The 20,156-nt window shown below is 48.5% G+C and overlaps 1 protein-coding gene across 1 annotated transcript in view; it reads right to left on the bottom strand.

The window, feature by feature from the left end:
* Positions 1 to 20,156, bottom strand: part of LOC119159798 (CUE domain-containing protein 1) — a 143,569-nt gene that overhangs the window by 45,218 nt on the left and 78,195 nt on the right. The gene's annotated exons all lie outside the window — the stretch shown is intronic.

Genomic DNA, 20,156 nt, shown 5'->3' with positions numbered 1-20,156 from the left:
AGCACACGGGCCTACAACATTTCCGCCTCCATTGGAAATGCAGCCACCGCAGTTGGGACTCGATCCCGCGACTTGTGGGTCAGCAGCCGAGTGCATTAGTCACCAGACCATCGCGGCGGGGCTAGTGCCCCTTCATCCCTCCTGCCATTTCCAGTGTGTAATTCACAGTTATCGTGCACTTCATGCGAGCAAACAAAACGGTGCATGTTTCGTATCCAATAAAGCATTTCATTAGAAACACTGCTGTGCATTCTGTATTCTTAGCGGCTCTTCCACCGGTATCTTTGAAATTTAGTTCCTGACAGAGCAAGGGCCCCACAGCATTGCATGTGTCGCACATTCAGGACAAGACACAGTGTTAACTTTCAACAATGCCCACACACAATGCCCCCAACACACACACTGTTCTGTGTATGTGTTACGTGGCTCAGTCCCCTGGATGTGCTGTAGCTACAATGGATGCTATAGATAACAAACGAACCTGCCTTGCAAATCCCTTCCACATCTCATCAGATTATCCTTCACCACATTGCAACTGGGGGGCTGCTCAAAAGTTTTCGGTAGGTTGTGGCCAGTTTTGGGCAGTAACTGGTTACCAGTAAAGAGTTTCCGGTAACTGGTTACTTCTTTCAGTAACTTTAAACTGCAACTGTTTATCTTAAGTTAGAGGAATTAGTAACTGTAACACTGTTACTTCTTTACAGGGTAACAGTAATGGGAAACACCATTACAGTCACTTCCAATTTTGTAAAAAAAATTTACATGCTCCTTTAAGGCCAATGTTAAAAGGTTTCCACTTTTTCGAATTTTCTTCCTTACGACATCCTCTCCACCTTTCAACTTTTCATACTGGTGCTTTTAAAGGAGAAGGTCACTTCCCCTACAGAATACCAAGGGCAGAGGGTGGTGTTTAAAGCAAACTCAAGCTTACTTGTGAAGCTACATGTGATGTACCAGTGAAGCACTAGGATGCCGTGTTTAGTCTTCCTTGTCCTAGGTTTTCACCTAATCATATTGTTACGGGAAAGATTTATTCACCGAGAGCTGGTCTTGCTAACGGCTTAGAGAGCGCACAGTCAAGCAGGCCAACGGGAGAAGCTTGAGAGTCCCATCCACAACAACCACGTTGTCGTCTTCTTCATTTGGGTGCCAATTCAGCTGTGTCGGTGCGACAGTTCCATACACATATCATCACCCCGGCCCGTAAGGCACCGTCTCGGTGCCTGTTAAATGAGCACGTCGGCGTTGTAGGGCTTGAGACGAGAAACGTGGACCACTTCCGTTCTGGGAGCAGCAGCTGATGAGTTTGTGGTAGCGGCAATCTCGTAGGTCACAGGTGTGACCTGATGAACGACTCCGTAGGGCCCAGCGTATCGCGATAGTAGTTTCTCGCAGAGGCCAACACGTCGAGATGGGAGCCACAGGAGAACAAGAGATCCCGCTGAAAAAACGGCATCTCTATGTCGACGGTCATAAAGAGACTTCTGTGCTGTCTGGGACGACGATAACCGAGCACGCGCTACCGCACGTGCCGTGAGGGCACGGGTGATTGCATCCTGAGCGTACGAGGTGGAGGATGGGTAGTCTGATGAAAGCAGTGTGTCGAAGGGCAGTAAGGGATGACGTCCGTAGAGTAGATAAAAAGGGGAGTAGCCCGCTGTTTCATGACGCGACGAGTTATAGGCGAAGGTTACGAACGGAAGAGCTATGTCCCAATCAGTGTGGTCGGTAGATACGTACATGGAAAGCATGTCCGTCAATGTGCGGTTTAGTCGCTCCGTAAGGCCGTTAGTCTGAGGGTGGTAAGATGTGGTGAAGTTGTGACGGGTAGCACAAGATCTGAGAAGATCATCAACCACACGAGATAGAAAGTAGCGACCACGGTCTGTGAGCAGGTGAGTCGGAGCGCCATGCTGGAGAATAATGTCGTACAGCAGGAAGTCGGCAACGTCGGTTGCGCAGCTGGTTGGTAGCGCTCGAGTGATTGCATACCGAGTGGCATAGTCTGTGGCCACTGCAATCCATTTATTTCCAGTTGTAGAAGTAGAAAAAGGGCCTAGCAAGTCCAACCCCACTCGATAAAATGGCTCGGCTGGAACTTCAATAGGTTGAAGTAGACCGGCAGGAGGAGTCGTAGGCTTCTTTCGGCGCTGGCAGAGGTCACAAGATGTGACGTAACGGCGAACAGAGCGGTACAGAGCCTTCAAGAATACTCGTCGTCGAATGCGGTCGTAAGTTCTGGAGACTCCTAGATGTCCAGAAGTTGGAGCGTCGTGGAATTGTCGCAGAACATCCTTTCGCAGGTGATGCGGTACGACGAGTAAAAGTTCCGCGCCGTCGGGGTGTAAGTTGCGGCGGTACAAAACGTTTTCTTGAAGCAGGTATCTGCTAAGAGAAGGGTCAGCATAACGCGATTGAAGGCGGTCAATGATGGTGAGCAGCGATGGATCTTGGCGCTGTTCGTCAGCCATGTTCAGAAAGTCAGTGATGGCTAAAACGCTGGCATCGGATTCCAAATCAGTGGAGCTAGGTGGATCAACAGGGTGCCGGGATAAGCAGTCAGCATCGCTGTGCAGCTTTCCAGATTTGTAAACAACCGAGAACGTGTACTCCTGTAATCGAAGTGCCCATCGGCCGAGTCTTCCTGTAGGGTCCTTAAGCGTCGACAGCCAGCAGAGCGCATGATGGTCCGTGATGACTGCGAACGGACGTCCGTATAAGTACGGACGGAATTTCGCAATAGCCCAAACGAGGGCTAAGCATTCCCGCTCAGTGATGGAATAATTTTGTTCCGCTGGCGACAAAAGACGGCTAGCGTAGGCTACCACACGGTTGGTGCATTCTGTATCTGAGCGAGTATAGCACCAATGCCATGGCCGCTTGCATCGGTGCGAAGCTCTGTTCGAGCCGCTTTATCAAAATGAGCCAACACAGGTGGTGATGTGAGGGCGGTAACTAGTGACGCGAAGGAATGTTCTGGGTCCCTTCCCCAAGAAAATGCCACATTCTTTTTGAGGAGATCCGTGAGGGGCCTAGCAATATCCGCGAAATCGAAGACAAAGCGGCGGAAGTATGAGCAGAGCCCAATAAAACTGCGAACTTCTTGTGTGGAACGCGGAACCGGGAATTCTCGGACTGCACGGGCTTTGTCAGGGTCGGGTTGAACACCAGTGGCGTCAACAAGGTGGCCGAGTAGTTTAATCTGCCGACGTCCAAATGAGCATTTCGACGAATTGAGTTGGAGACCAGCGCAACGAAAAACGTCAAGAATTGCCGAGAGACGAGACAGGTGGCTTTCGAAGGAGGGCGAGAAAACTATTACATCATCCAGATAGCAGAGGCAGGTCGACCATTTGAAACCGCGAAGAAGAGAGTCCATCATACGTTCAAAAGTAGCCGGGGCATTGCACAACCCAAAAGGCATGACCTTGAATTGGTAAAGGCCGTCGGGTGTGATGAATGCCGTCTTCTCGCGGTCGCGGTCGTCGACCGAAATTTGCCAGTATCCGGATTGAAGGTCAAGGGACGAGAAATAGTTGGCGCCGTGGAGGCAGTCGAGCGCATCATCGATTCGAGGTAAAGGATAAACATCCTTCTTGGTGATCCAATTCAGGTGGCGATAGTCGATGCAAAAACGCCAGGTGTTGTCCTTCTTTTTAACTAAGACCACAGGGGAGGCCCAAGGACTCGATGACGGCTCAATGACGTCTTTTCTCAGCATTTTCTCGACCTCCGTCTGTATTACTTGGTGCTCAGCACGTGACACGCGATAAGGGCGTTTGTGAAGTGGACTGGCGTCGCCGGTGTCGATGCGGTGGGTTACGGCACTTGTGCGGCCCAGGGGACGGTCGTCAACGTCAAAGATATCCAGGTAAGAAAAAAAGAACACCCCGGAGCGCCGCAACTTGGGAAGGTAAGAGGTCACTGGATATCATTTTGTCGAGGAACACCTTATTTTGCGACGTGATGACAGGTTTCGTCATGGTCTTAGTGTCAGGTGTAAAAGAACAAATCGAACATTCATCAAGGGTGGAAAGATCGGCTAAAGTGATGCCTTGGGGAAGCACTTGGGTCGACGTAGAGAAGTTCAGAACTGGAAGTAGCACCGTGTTGTTAGCAACAACCACTATAGTATGTGGTAGTGCGATGTGGTGCGTAAGAGTCAAATCAATGAGGGGAGCTACCAGATAGTCTCCATCAGGAACGGACGGGAAAGGCGACAGAGGAATGTACATAGCAGCCTGGGCCGGTAGCCATAGAGACTCCACGGATCGTAACCGAGTGCGACTTGGAGGAGTGAAATCGGAGCACAAAGGCAATTCGAGCCGTAAGATACCAATAGAACAATCAGTGAGGGCGGAGTGGGCGGTTAAGAAGTCAATTCCAAGGATGACGCCGTGTGGGCAAGCATCGAGGACTGCGAAGAGAACGGAAGTGTGGTGGCCAGCAACAGTAACGCGGGCAGTGCACATACCAAGCACCGATGTTCGACTTCCGTTGGCAACTCGAACAGTAGAGAACATAGCTGGTGTGAGAACCTTTTTCAGGCGAGATCGAAGTGTAGAACTCATAACAGATACTTGGGCACCAGTGTCAATTAGAGCAGTAACGGCGTGGCCATCAACGAACACCCGAAGTAAATTGCGTCTTGAATTTGTAGCTGGTTGAGGGTTTTCGTTCCGAGTCGTCAACGCAGCGCCACCTCCAGGAGCTGCACTCGTCAGTTTCCCGGGGAATGGGCAGAATAGGCCGGTGACGGGGAGCGGCGGCGTTGAGGGGAGCGTGACGGTCGACCCTGAGGTGACGGCGAGCGGCTAGCCCACTTTCTCTGAGCGACAACGTCAGCGTAGGACGGTTCGGAGCGTGGAAATGAACAGCGAGCTGAAGGGTCCAGAATATGGTCATCCGGAAAACCGGGTTGCGAATAGTGTCCGCGGTCCTGACGGCGATCTACATTACGAAAGCTTGGCCGGAAATACGACCTGTTGCGGCAATGGCGGGAGATGTGCCCAACTCGAGAGCAAGAAAAGCAGATTGGTCGATCATCATGCGTGCGCCACTCAGATGGATTTCGGTAGCGTGGCGGAAACCAAGGAGTCGAAGCTGCCGCAGCGACAAGTGGAGCAGAGTGGTGGTCAGCGTTGTGGACGGGAGTGCTCATGGGCTGCGGCATAAGTCTGGCGGGCTGGGGAACCTGGACGCCCAGGTTAGCAAATTCCTGACGTACGACGGCTTGAATAAGCGAGACTGTTGCCCAGTTGTCTTGCGCAGGGGGCTGATAGGAAGCGGGTGCCATGGCTTCCAGCTCCTGGCGAACAATCCTTGCGATATTGGCAGGAGGCGCAAGTGAACGGGGCGCTGCAGAATCCTCGCAAGACGAAGTCGCAGCAGTGTTTGGTAGTCTCGCGATTTGGTGGGAGATTCACCTGCTTTTAGCTTGCTCAAATCGCCGGCATTCAGATATGATGGAGTCGACAGTGGTGCAGTTCTTGCACATTAGTATGTTGAAAGCATCATCAGCAATGCCTTTCAACACGTTGCTGATCTTGTCCGCCTCGGACATGTTTTTGTCAGTCTTCCGGCACAGTGCCAGTACGTCTTGGATGTACGTGACGTACGACTCCGTAGATGATTGAACACGCGACGCGAGTTCCTGCCTGGCTGCCATCTGACGAGCAACTGACCGACCGAACAAATCGCGAAGCTTTTGCTTGCTTGTGTCCCAGCTGGTTAATTCTTCTTCATGCGTCTCATACCAGGCGCGTGCCGTACCACGTAGGTATAATAGAATATTTGCCAGCATAAGCGTTTCGTCCCACCTGTAGTGCTTGCTGACGCGCTCGAATAATGCGAGCCATTCTTCGACGTCCGTGCTGTCCGTCCCGGAAAACGTGCCAGGGTCGAGAAGATGGGGGGGAATCACAGGCGATGGAGCCGGCGCGGATGGCGAGGCCTGAGTGCCAGTTTCAGGCATCGCGGCTGGACAAAGCTGGCGTCCACTGCGGAGTTCCAGAGCCGGGTTGTGTGAAGACCCAGCACCTTCCACCAAAAGATGTTACGGGAAAGATTTATTCACCGAGAGCTGGTCTTGCTAACGGCTTAGAGAGCGCACAGTCAAGCAGGCCAACGGGAGAAGCTTGAGAGTCCCGCCCACTACAACCACGTTGTCGTCTTCTTCATTTGGGTGCCAATTCAGCTGTGTCGGTGCGACAGTTCCATACACGTATCAATATTTGACAGGTGGCCAGAAAGCACAAACCAGTGAAGTGATTTTTTAGAACTTTTTTGGAACTGATTGTCACAAAAATATTAACAAATTGACATAGACTTCCTATGCCGGTAGCAGCAATCTCAGTATAAAAAGGCAACAAAAAAAGAAAGTCGAGGTCTACCAGTGCACTCGCCATAGTGGTTGTTTCGACCGATCAACTGTGATTCCAAGAGTTCTTGAATGAACCACCATTCCAAGAGTCATCATCATTTCTGTTTTTTCTTTTCTTTTGCTGTATTAAACCAGAATAATTACCCCCCACCTTTGTTCATGAGCCAGCACTGTCAGATTGTTCAGGTCAAACGTGTGCCTTGTTCTGCACCAGCTCCGTCTTGTAACACGTTGCATGGGTTGCTTTAGCAATGCCCTGTTTGTGTTCTTGAAGCCTTGTTGATACTGCCCGTTTTGTCTATGTAAGTCCCGTCGCAATCCCCGCATTGTACTCATAGGTGACCACGCTCTGATTGCCCCCAAGCGTGTGGTCTTTCGGATTCTCCTACCATGTTTGAAAGCATAAGGTGGCTTAGAAATGGCTGGTATGTCCAGTGGACACGAAGATCTCTAAACAGTCTGACACACCTTGAACATAAGAAAGTGACACAATGCACATTGTCTTCAAGTGCGATGTAGTCTCTCTTACTTTTTGCATGTTCTTTTTGGGTATAATTATTCAACGTCCTATGGTACTGCTATCACTGCCATGCATCAACCATGTTTTCCATTTATGGTATGAGTACTATTACAAAATAGTCGATTGTGTCAGACACTATTTTAGGTTTCCTTTATAAGAGGTTTTGCATCGTGCAATTTACCTTTTTGGCTGCACTATTTGCTGTATGCTGGAGAAACCGACTGATGTGTAGTTTTCCTTCATCACAGTAATTGCTCAGTTATATTGTTACAAGAAAATGATAATGTTACGAGGAAACATTACAATATAGTCAAAATTTTCCACCATTTCTGCTGTGACAAGGCTCTTTGCCATATGGGCCATGTATGCAGCGCTTTCAGTCCTTGTGCTGTAGCATTGCAGAGCAGGCTAGCGCTGAACAGGGGCCCTATAGCATTACACCACTTGTTCATGCTTCTATTCTGCCATGACTGGCTGATGGAGCTGCTTATAGGAACGAGTGGGCTTTTTGTCAACCGGTCAAAGCATTTGCTGCTTCCATAAAGTAGTTTTCTTTCGTCGAAAAGGAATATCATCATGGCTGCTCTCTCGAAGCTGCTGTGAGCCTATAAGTGTTCCAAGTCTTTTTTAATGTTTTGCTGTACTGGAAGCACTAAAAAAGAGAGCTTTTCACTTTAATCTCTGATAAATCTGATCAGCCTTGCTTACAATAACTTGGAGCAATGACGGGAGCTTGCAAAGTGGCAACGGATAAAGCTATGGACTCCAGCAAAGTGGAAAGCTAAGCTTTTAAGCATGCCCCTTAACTTCACCAGGAAGAAGGTGAAAGGTCATGGTTTTTACCACTAGGAGGCTTAAGTAAGAGTGGGGCTAGTTGGTTGGTTGGTTTTCATTCAGCTTTGTCTTTTACATATTAAAATACAACTGGGACAGCAAAGAAGCACACATGCAGTGCTCCTTACTTCTCTCTTTTCCTTTCTTTCTTAGTAAGGTAGGGCTCACAGAGATGCACAAGCTGCTAAACATCGTTATGCTGCATAGTGAAAATATTTGATTACACGAATATGAGTACATCTCCCCAGCTGCAATTAGTAGCCACTGCTAATGACATTGGCGGCTAGCCTATTCGAATTACATTTTGAAGGATGTGCTTTCCAGCTACTCCAAAAAACTTTAGGTATTAGCCAGCACTTGAATGCACCGTTTAATGTGTAGGCACTGTAATAAACACCACAATATTTCATAAATTTGTGACGTCATGTAACAAGGAGGCAATTTTGTGGCACCCAGAAATTTTAAATGTTCAAGAACCAATGAGAAACAATATGCCGTATAAAAAACAGGTTCACTCTCTTATTTTTTATGTGGTCGTGCATAAGTGGTAATTATGCGATAGATGCCTCGGGTAACGAGCTGGTGCTGTGTGCATGACACAGCATATTTAGGCCAGTTTTATACTGCTAACGGTCACTTAAAAAAAGAAGCAACGAGGGGTAGTTGAACGTAGGAGTACATTCGCAATGTTTATCTCCTTGCTATAAATTTAAATTGCTAGCACTGTAGCCATACTTACTTTGCACTGACTTGATGTCTCCCTTTTGCAAAGCAGATTCAAGACCTTGCGTGGTTCTGTGGTAGAACACATGACTACCACACGGAATATTTGGGTTGGATTTTTGCTAAGATCCTGATTTTTACTTTTCGCAGTCGTCGAATCAGTGCTGCCGAGGTCAGATTTTTTAATGGTCCTCTCGTTAAATTACCAACGACTGTTGTCGTTGTTCTTTAGGTAGACACAAACTTTCAGGCGCATAGCCGCATACTGCAGCCTGTCTAATACGGACGAATACGTGACACACATGACTGAAAAAAAGAGCTCCATGACATACACGACAAGTTATCACGTTACTTATGTCGGAAGCAGATACATCTTCTCATACCGTCGTGCCCCCTATGCCGATTTTGGTCTATACCAAAGTAATGAGGCAACTACGAGAGCAGCGAGACGCAGCTGGCCTGATAGGTAGATAAGTAGATAGAAATGCACAAAATACCTTTGGTTCTCGAAGGATTGCCTCGATTTAAAAAATTTTACTGAATGATACAAATATATAATGTTAGGGCGTCGATCGTCAACATAATTGTATTCATGCGAAAAGTTGTGCGGTAATGCATAAAAAGCATCGCTTATCAAACTATTGCATGCATGACACGCATATATGTGCGGTCCCAGTGCATGCTGCTTAAAAATTGGCTGTCCCTTTTTTCGTTAATTAATTAAGAATGCTCTGTGCATCCCATCAAAATGCAAGTGCATCCATAAAGATCTCTCACTATATATATATTGTCACGATGAATCACAGGTACTGGGGGTTTATTAAACCACCGAATAGCTAGCGCTGGGACGATGCGTCAGTCGTGGCTGGCTCTCGAGTCCAGAAGAAACACACGATTTTCTTTCTTTTCTCCAGATGGTAGAGCCGCTCTTGCAGTCGACCCACTACGTGCAGGTGGCATTATCCCCCCTTTTGAAAAGAAAAAAAAAGTCCCAAAAGAGGGAAAGAAAAGTACATAGCACCACCTCGATGTTATGACATAGGCACGTAAAAAAAAAGAAATTGGAAATTCGGATAGAGTAAAAGTAGAAATTAACGAGCGTGCCAATATAGGAAAAATCAGTGAACGAGAAGCAAGATCACAAAATAAATAAATCACAAAGAACAGTGTACAGCAAGAGAAAAATTACGAACAACGCGCAATAAAGGGTTTCATGCGCAACACATGAACGACGTCCGGCCTCGGTCGTGTCCTGCTCCGTGCCTGCGATGTTGACTCCGGAACTACTTCGTAGTTCACGTCACTGACGCGGCGTAACACTTTATATGGGCCAAAGTACCGGCTCAGTAACTTTTCACTAAGGCCACGGCGGGGGACAGGCGTCCACACCCAAACGTGGTCTCCGGGGTTGTAAAACACTTCTCTGTGGCGGATGTTATAGCGCCGTGCGTCTGCCTGCTGTTGCTGGCCGATGTGTAGTTGCACGAGCTGCCGGGCTTCCTCAGCACGCTCTGCGAATTCATCGGCGTCAATTGCCAACTCGTCTTCGTCTTGGCACGGTAGCATAGAGTCCAGCATGGTCTGCACTTCCCGGCCGTAGAGAAGGCGAAATGGCGTGAATCGCGTGGTCTCTTGCACGGCGGTATTATACACGAAGGTCACGTAAGGTAAGATCCGGTCCCATGTTTTGTGCTGTACGTCGACGTACATGAAGATCATGTCTGCGATGGTCTTATTCAGTCGCTCGGTAAGTCCGTTAGTTTGCAAGTGGTATGCAGTTGTCTTTCGGTGTCTGGTGTTGCTCAGTTTGAAAACTTTGTCCATAAGCTGCGCCGTGAATGCCAACCCTCTGTCCGTTATTATACTGGAAGGAGCACCGTGTCGTAACACGATGTGGCGCATGAAAAATTGTGCTACGTCAGAAGCCGTGGCTCGTGGGATCGCCTGGGTCTCAGCGTAGCGCGTCAAATAGTCGGTCGCGACGATCACCCATTTGTTGCTGTCCGCAGACAGGGAAAATGGCCCGAGAATATCCATGCCGACTTGGTCGAATGGCGTGCAAGGTGCTTCAATGGGCTGAAGCAAACCAGCACGTAGTGGGTCGACTGCAAGAGCGGTTCTACCATCTGGAGAAAAGAAAGAAGATCGCGTGCCTCTTCTGGACTCGAGAGCCAGCCAAGACTGACGCATCGTCCCAGCGCTAGCCATTCGGTGGTTTAATAAACCCCCAGTACCTGTGATTCATCGTGACAAATTGGTGGAGGTGCTGGGTATTGGGCTTGCGTCCTCATACGTGATGATCCTGTGTTGAGTGATGGACGTTTGGCAGATTTTTGAGCAACTTGCGAAGCAAGACCTGTACTCGAACAAGAGCGCTCGCAGCGCAGTCTGGTTATCGGTGGACAGATCAGGATTGATGTCAATGTTGCTCATTGACGTGTCTGCGTTATCCACTATTTCTGACGTGAGACAGTTGGTTATGTTCGCTACTTCGTGGGCAAACGCTACCGAAGTGCCACGGAAAAGGTGTCGATGCTCGTTGCTAAAGTTGGTAACGAGCAATTCAGATCGGCCATCACGAACGTGTATTACACTTCTCGCTACACAGATGCCTTGCTACAGGAGGTGTTCTAAATTTGTCTCGGCCACCACATTGCCATCGCTCAAACCACAGTATGTTACGTCGACTAGAACACTTGCTCGGGGAGGAATCGTCACGCTCTGTTCAGAAATATGGAGTACGCCGACACGCCTTCCGTCATCCTGCACGTTGATTGCTCGCTGGGCTGTGAACGTGACGCGGCGCTCTTGCAGATCAATGATAGCTCCATTTTCCTGTAGAAAGTCAACTCCCAGAATGACGTCACGGGAGCATTCACGTAGAACAAGACAGCTTGCTACGAATGCATACCCTTGAATCTGTACTCTAGTTGTGCAGGCACCCAGTGGAGTAATGACATGGCTACCAGCTGTCCGAATCTGCGAGTTATGCCACGGCGTGATTACTTTCTTCAGCTGCGTTGTCAGTTTCCCGCTCAGTATGGAATAGTCTGCGCCGGTGTCCACTAACCCATTAGCTACACAACCATCAATTGTCACTGCTATGTCGAGTGAAAGCCGGCTATCCTTTGCAGCAGCAGGTGATGTCGGACCAGTTTCTGTAGCCCAAGACGGCGATATGGGCACTGGCGGTACAAGTGATCAGCTTCTCCACCGTGAAAGCATAGAGGCTGGTGATCGGGTGTACGCCAGGCATCAGACTTCCGAGAAGACGAGTGCCGATCGTTGATGTGCTGGACCGGTTGCACCGAACGATGGGAAACGGAAGCACCACGGGCAAAGGGCAGGGGTGGTGGCGTGTACGTGCCTTCGTAGTATGGTATGTGCTGCGCTGACTCGAGTGAAACTGCAGGGACAGAATGAACGAACAATGGCGGCGATGCAGCAGGGTGTTTCAAGGCTTCCGCGTAGGTTGTCCCACGGCGGTATACAGCAGGAGCTGACGCAGCTGTATCAGGAGGCAAGGTGTCCCGGAGGGCCTGGTGCAGCTCATCCTTGATCACAGTTGCAATAGAGCTAACCGTAGAATGAGGTGTTACACCAGCCTTTTGCAACTCTTCACATACAATATTACGGATGAGTTCACGTAAGGAGTCATTGCTGGTCCCAGCGGCGGTGAAAATGTCAGTAGGGGACATGCCACTGACTTGCCTGTCATATTGGTTTGATCGCTGCTGCAGCATTTTTTCTATTGTCACGGCTTCGGACAAGAACTCCGCCACCGTCTTCGGAGGGCTTCACACGAGGCCGGCGAAAAGCTGGTCCTAGACACCGCGCATCAAGTGACGAAACTTCTTGTCCTCTGTCATTCTTGAATCTGCCCGTTGTGGCATCTAGTGTCATTCACTTTAAGATAATCCCATCGTTACGATAACCCTATGGAATAACCCCATGGGCCGCCATTCTGTGTGTATGGGAAACCCTTCACTGCCCTCTCTGCACACGCCCCTGGCTTGACTTACCACAAAATGAAAGTCTTCCTTTCCCCTCAACAATATGCAAACTGAATTCTGACAAAAAAAGAAAAGTTACGAGATGTCCGTGGTAGTAGAATCTTTTAGCATGTTACGAAATACAGTATGCAGATGCGGTAAGGCAGTACGGTAGCGTTTCTCCTTCCCAGTATCGTTGCGTCCCCCAGACAACATATCCCTCATCAATAATGTGTAGGCTGACAGGCCACGAGGTATGACAGGCCTACAGTCATTTTTGAGAAAGCTTTTCTGTGGTTGAGCTGCCTGCACTGGTAAAAGCTCAATAACAGGGAAAGGAGGAGCGCTACAGTATTTGCGTAACTTGCTAAAGGACCCCAATAAGGCTGCAATGGGGGCTAGTTGGTTAGTCTTGTAATGTGCTTCCTTGTAAGACATGGATCAAGGCAACAAGAGACAACACAGGGTGACGTACAAACAACTTACTTTATTTCGCGAATTCGATGGACTCGAAAAAGCAGAAAGAAAGGAGAGAAAAATGCAGCTATCACGATTGTAAAAGAAGCCATGTTGGCCTCTGTGCCTACACATGTCTTGCGTTATGTGTGTGGCAGCACGGTTGCCTTAAACAGGTGAATTTCTGCTTGAGAAAGTGCTATTGAGGTAGTGGTGGCACATATTCACTAACGTTCATATGAAACTCTCCGGCGATTTCTCCTCCATCTGATAAAAGAGTGCAGCAATACTTCTCCAGTTTTGAAGCATCACCTTGCACTTACATTCGGCACAATGGGAAGCCAAACAGCCAGGGTGAGTCAGCAGTGAACAGAGGTAACTATGCTCTTTGAGTCTCTCATTAGTACACCTAGGGGACAAGAATGCCGTACACAATGCCTTTTGAGCATGCAAAGAGTTTCTTTCTGTGCTTCAATTTGCAGTATGCTTCATACCTCCGGCTGCCACATTATTTGACTTCTTTGCAAAACCCTTTGGGCTTATATGGCACTGAAAGAATGTCTCCATAAGACTGGGACATAATTTTCATAATAGAAACTATGAATAATAAGAGATCACAACCAGTATGACCTGGGCTTGCAGTATCAAGATACAAGCAATCCATCGTCGAAGTATTTTACTATTGTACATATACATCATAATTTTTCAAATGATACCCTAAGGCAGTGGTTCTCAAACGGGGGTCAGCGGACCCTAGGGAATGCGTGAAGCCACTTCTATCATTCGCGAAGCCATCTGCGAAACCCTCAACCGCTTTTTTTCTTATTTTGGAGTTAAATCTGGCCGTAACTCAAAGTAAATACCGAAACAGGTTGAACGTGCCTGCAGATATGCAAATCTTTTTAAGTGCGACTGTGCCATGTATTGATGAACTGTCCAAAATTATGTGATGTGGCACGTTTGTTTGATGTTTTTGATAGCAATAAAAGGCATCTGTTTCATGCTCCAGTTGTGTTAATTTACCTACGTAACCCCTTCCCTCCCCTCCGCTCCTAGTGGTTCCCGATAACTTCCACCAGTTCACAAGGGTTTGCCGACACATTTATGGCTGAGAACCACTGCCCTAAGGTATCTGACACCGTTTAAATACTGCCCACCCCTGACAGAGAGAGAGAAAAAGACAATGAGAAATACAGAATGAATCAGACAGGATTTCCAGCTCCGCACTTCCTTCAGGCACCACTAGCCTTAATTTTTTTTCCCGCGAGTTAATTGCTGGTGGAAATTTCATGTTGTCAGCCTTTTTTTCTTGCTTTGCTCACAGTTACCAGCCACACCGGTAAATTAATCTATAAAACTATGTGGTCGTTGTGGAATGAAAGTGATTGACAAAACTTCTGTTGAAGAAATGCACAATGAAAGAAATCCATGATTCGTACTGATCTTTCTCATTTCTTCTGGCATAACGAGCACGCAACATTGCAAAACAGAAAATGTGGCTTTAATAAACGGAGATGCTTTAGTTAATGTTGTCCTGCTTTTATGCATCGGAGATTTTTGGATGATGCGGTATATACAGTAAAAGCTCGTTAATTCGGATTTCACGGGACCGGAAAAACTGTCCGAATTAACCGAATGCCGAATTAACAAACGAACAGGAAAAAAAAACATTTAAAATCAAGAGTCGGAAGCATACCTTTATTTGTTGAAGTATTTTGTAATTGTCGTCTGCATTTTTGCGCAGATTCCGGCTGACATCACAATTTTTCTTAACTGTTCAAAATGGCCAACAGCACGCAAGCTGTCGGCAGTGTTCAGGCAAGCGTCCTCTAATATTAACAGCTCCTCCGAAACTTCCCGTGAGGTGCGATGAGGTCGCGGCTGTACCTCCTCGCATGATTCTTCGTCGGAATCGAGGTCTTCATGGGCGCCCAAGACATCATTAATAATCTCTTGATCGGTCAGGAGACCACTCGTGGCGACACCCTGATCAATCGCGATGTAGTCCTGAAAGGTCACATCTGTGGGAAGGACAGCATCGAAAGTCAGGCAGTCATCGTCGGTGGACTCGGCTGACACCTCCTCGATGCCATCGTCAGCTACTGCTGCATGCTCGGGCCTCACAAAACCGCTGTGCTGAAAACAGTTGGCGATGACTTGCGGCGGAGTGTTTTTCCACACGTGGGCGATGATGTGCACTGTGCAGAGTAAGTCCACTTGATACAACTTTCCAGCTTCTGAGCATAGGATCATTCGATCTAGCAGGTGCTTGCGGTACTTCGACTTCACGTAGTGAATGATACCCTGGTCCATCGGCTGAAGAGCAGACGTAGTGTTGTGCGGCAAAAAAACTACTTTGATGCTCTTCAGTTGGACTGTACAGTTATGGGCACTGCAGTTGTCAACAACCATAATTACCTTCCGGTCCTTCGACGTGAAGTACCGGTCCAACTGCTGCAGCCAGCCGCGAAAAATGTCCGATGTCATCCATGCCTTCCTGTTCGCTGTGTACTCGACAGGAAGGCTTTTGACATTCTTAAAACAACGTGGCTTAAGCGCCTTCCCGACGACAAGTAGTAGCAAGCGCTCCGTGCCAGTCATGTTGGCGACAAGAAGCACAGTTATCCTTTGCTTGCACTTCTTGCCACCAATGCAAGCGTCTCCTTTGAAAGTCACCGTCTTGTCGGGCAGAGCTCTGAAAAATAGAGCAGTTTCATCTGCATTGAACACGTCACGTAGTTCATATGCGGCGATGTGCTCCAGCAGCTTCACATTTCTCTACTCGGTGGTCACGCCTTCGTCAACACTGGCCTTTCCGTCGCACACACTCTTGAAGACAAGTTCGTGTCTCTCTCGAAACCTCGCAAACCACCCTTCTGACGTTTTGAACGATTCAATGTTCATCATCGCAGCGTACTTCTCACCTTGCACCATGATGACAGGTCCGCTCAAAGGCAGATGCGCATTGCGACAGTCAGTAATCCACCGGAGCAAAGCTTCTTCGAGCTGGGGATGAGCTGCGGTTCGCAACCGCTTTCTAGAGGCATGAAACTTCTCGCTTTCGAAGGCTTGTCGAATCTGTTGTTCATTTTTCAGGTACGTTCCCAATGTGCTCCGCTTCACATTCTACTTGGTCATAACCTGCTGTCGCGATTTGCCGTTCTTCAGTGCTTCCAAAATTTCCACTTTAGTCGCCAAGTTCTTCGCGTCGTAGTTCTGCCGCTTTTTTGGCGTTGCCATCACTGTAGCGCACGATGGTGGTAGCATGCAAATACGGTCACAATAGAAGAAAAAGAGAACTCCGCAAGAAGAGATGGTTCCCACACGACAACACAAGAGAAAATGGCGTCGGAGGTGTGTTCTGTGGAGGCGCCGAGTGGAGAAGAAAGAAGACGCCAATGTTCGGTGACGCTGCGATCGCCCCCACTAGTTGATGATGATGGCGATGCCACTCAGGTTTCGGTTTCACTCCAGTGGTGCCAGCGCTGCTTTATCACACTTTTGTGTAGCAGCAGCTGTATGCATTTGTCCGAATTAAGCGGTGCGGAGCCGAATTCCGACGAAATAACGAAGGTTTCGTCCCACAGATTAACATGCACTTTGGCCGGGACCAATAGAGCCGTCCGAATTATCCGAATTTCCGAATCAACGGGTGTCGAATTAACGAACTTTTACTGTAATACTTCTTGATGTTGTATGTCCACTCGACTCACCGAAGAGTACGCAATTCAGTTTGACGAACATCACAGCCTTCTGAGCAACAGCCCAGATCTTGACTGCAAGTGGCATAATAGCCTTTGTCGGCTTGTAAACAAGCCCTTGACCCCCTTCCAGTGGGTGGGATAGCTCTCCTCTAGCTTCACTAAGGATCTGGCTTTATGCATGATGCATGCCTGGTGGCAAAAATGTCCTTGTATCAAGTTGTGATCGCTGCTCTCTTACCAGACTCTGTGGCACATTCAGTCTAAAAAAGAATTCACTGAAAACTACCAAGTATGAAGGGTTGAATTACAGTATAAAGAACTCTTAAGGGGGCAGACTGGTCTTAGACAATTTTGTTTATTTCTTCAGTGATCTTGATAAAACTGCACAGGGTTATGCAGTTTTTTCTGCTGATTTCAAATATTTAATTAGTTTTCCTGTAACTCACTTTGTTCCTGAGATAGATTGAGTTTACCCCCTATTGTTTAAGGCCAACATAGAAAAAAAGTGCTTAATTAAAAGTGATATTTAGGATATCCCAACATAGACTAATGACTATAGAGTGAAAATATGGAAGACGTTTTCGTTTTTAGGCCTTTATTGGTTATTTTGCAGCACAATGAACTATACATCTTCAAAAGAAGTTGGAATTGTGTTTCAATTTTGATTATAATTAATTAAAAAGGCATGTGCTCTAAATTCTGCTCCCCTACTTGCATTCTACACACATACAGGTTTCCACTGCAAAGAGAATTATTGTTGTACCTGCCCTAGCTGCAGAGATATTGAGGCCTCAAAATTGAATTGTCACAAATTTACATTTTTGAGAAAAATGGCAAAAACTGAAGACACACAGTTTCTTCAAAAAGCAACAATCATGGTGCACATATTTTGCAATCCTCATGAAGGCGCTAGTAGAGCTTTAGACAAAGGTGCTGGCAAATCATAAAAAAGCCTCAAAGTCGGTTCCCCGTTTTTTTTACAGGTTCTGCATGTTAACTGCACCAAGAATCTGGACAGTTAAATGACATTACAAAAAAATTACTACTTCTTGGCGCATGAAAATTTGCAGAGAGATAGAAAATACTTGCAGAAACCAAATATGTCAACTTTAAAAAATGAAATTTTTTTGTTACTTTTTGGTCCCAAAGAGCAGTCTGCCCCCTTAATACATTAAGGTAAACTGCCATCTTATAGAATAAATAGCCATTTAATTGAAGAGAATGAATTGTATCTGTTCAAATAAAAGATCTAGCTATTGGCCTCTCGTGCATGCGTCTGCACACATCTTTCCATCACTTTTGTGACAACAGCCAGTCACAGTGCCATTCCACCCAACGAAGGTGTCACTTGCCTCTGTGTCTCGCACCAATCGACTTGTAGGCTTATGCCACAGGAGCGAAAGAAACGCCTGAACGATAACCGATGCCAGCCAGGAACGCGAGCCGTGGCTTCACGTGCCACGGCCTAGCGCCTTCTTTATTTTCTTCTCTCGCCATCGCGCGCTCTCCGGTTTGCGCGCCGCCCGAACGAGGGCGCTACAGGGCCCCCCGTGTAGACTGGAAGTCGGAATGTGACATGCCGTTTGTGGTGTTCCAACGGAAGATCAGTCGTAGATGAGAGGCTTTCTAGGGTGGTCTCCAGGTACGCCGGCTTGAGTCGGTCCAAGCTGACTGTCTCTTCACGGCCGTTCTGAAGTAGAGTGGCAGTTTTGGGGGTGCGGTAAAGGACGCGGAATGGTCCGTCATAGGCTGGTGTCAAAGGTGGTCTGACCGCGTCGTGGCGCACGAAAACATGTGTTGCAGTGGCCAGATCAGGGTGGACGAATATGGTCTTGTGTTCGGAAGGTCTGGGTGGAGTGGGCCGGAGGTCTTGAACGCAGTCGAGGAGGCGTTGTAGGAATTGCTGTGGCTGGTCTGGTAGCTTCGTTGACGTGAAGAAGTCTCCCGGAAGCCGTAGAGAAGTGCCATACACCAGCTCTGCTGTTGAGCACTGCAGGTCTGCCCGGATGACAGCTCGTAAACCTAAGAGCACCAGTGGCAAGGCATCAACCCAGGTGGCTCTATTGAGGCGGGTAGTCAAGGCAGTCTTCAGTTGTCGGTGAAGGCGTTCCACCATGCCATTGGCGCAGGGATGATAAGCCGTGGTACGGCAATGTCTGGCTCCGAGGATGCGATTAAGGCAAGTAAACAGCGAGGACTCAAACTGACGTCCACGGTCTGTTGTCACGGTGCCAGGACAGCCAAAACGGGATACCCACGTAGAAATGAAAACGCGGGCAACTGTCTCGGCTGTGATATCTTGAATTGGAACAGCCTCTGGCCAGCGTGTGAAGCGATCGACCATGGTCAATATATAACGGTACCCCTGAGACACTGGTAGAGGGCCCACAATGTCTAGATGAACATGGTCGAAACGACGGCCGGGTGGAAGAAAAGGTTGGGGCGGCGTCTTAGTATGACGGGAGACCTTTGTCATCTGGCAGGGCAGGCACATGCGCGTCCAAGCGCGCACATCACCGTTGATTCCGGGCCAGACATAGCGCTGGGTGAGAAGACGCTGAGTAGCCCGAATGCCAGGGTGACAGATGTTGTGTAAGGAGTGGAAAACGGTGCGTCGTAATGAAGCGGGAACGAAAGGGCGGGGAAGGTCAGCTGAGACATCGCACCACAAGCGCTCAGATGATAATGGATGAGGCACCAGGCGTAGTCGGAGAGAACGGGGGTTCTCCCGAAAAGCGGCAAGCTCTCTATCATCCTGCTGTGCCGAGGAGAATGAGGCCCAGTCGATGGTTGGCGGTGGAGAGTCAACCGCGGCTATACGAGAAAGGGCATCTGCGGCGGTGTTGTCAGCTCCTTTCACGTGGCGGATGTCAGTCGTGAACTCCGATATATAAGCCAGATGGCGGAGTTCACGGGGCACGTACTTGGATGAGTTAGTGCGGAAAACAAACGCCAGTGGCTTATGGTCAGTCAGCACGTAAAACGAGCATCCTTCCAGGAAATGCCGAAAGTGCTGTATTGCAGCGTAGATGGCTAGTAGTTCCCGACCAAAGACGCTGTAGCGGGTCTCAGCAGGATGTAGCTTCCGAGAGTAAAACGACAAGGGTCTCCACTCGGAGTTAATGCACTGCTGTAAGACGGCTCCGACGGCCACGCTGGATGCGTCCACCATCAACCGAGTAGGGGCGTTGCTGCGTGGATGAATAAGAAGCACGGCGTTAGCGACCGCTTGCTTAGCAGCAGCAAAGGCGGCCTGGGCCTCTGACGACCAAGGAATGGCGGAGGACGGGCCGGCGGTCGACCGAAGGAGGTCGGTGAGCGGTCGTAGCAGTTCGGCACAGTGTGGTATGAAGCGCCTGGAAAAATTCACAAGCCCCAGGAATTGGCGTAATTGGCGCAGTGTTGTAGGCTGAGGATAATCCTGAATTGCTTTAACGTGGGACCGGAGAGGGCGTATTCCTTTGGATGATATGTGATGGCCCAAGAACTCGAGCTCAGATGCGCCGAAAGTACACTTAGAGGCGTTCACAACGAGGCCGTACTGC

The sequence above is a fragment of the Rhipicephalus microplus genome, chromosome 3 (assembly GCF_043290135.1).
Source record: "Rhipicephalus microplus isolate Deutch F79 chromosome 3, USDA_Rmic, whole genome shotgun sequence".
Classification (NCBI taxonomy): Eukaryota; Metazoa; Arthropoda; class Arachnida; order Ixodida; family Ixodidae; genus Rhipicephalus; species Rhipicephalus microplus.
This window is presented reverse-complemented; position numbering and strand designations above follow the sequence as displayed.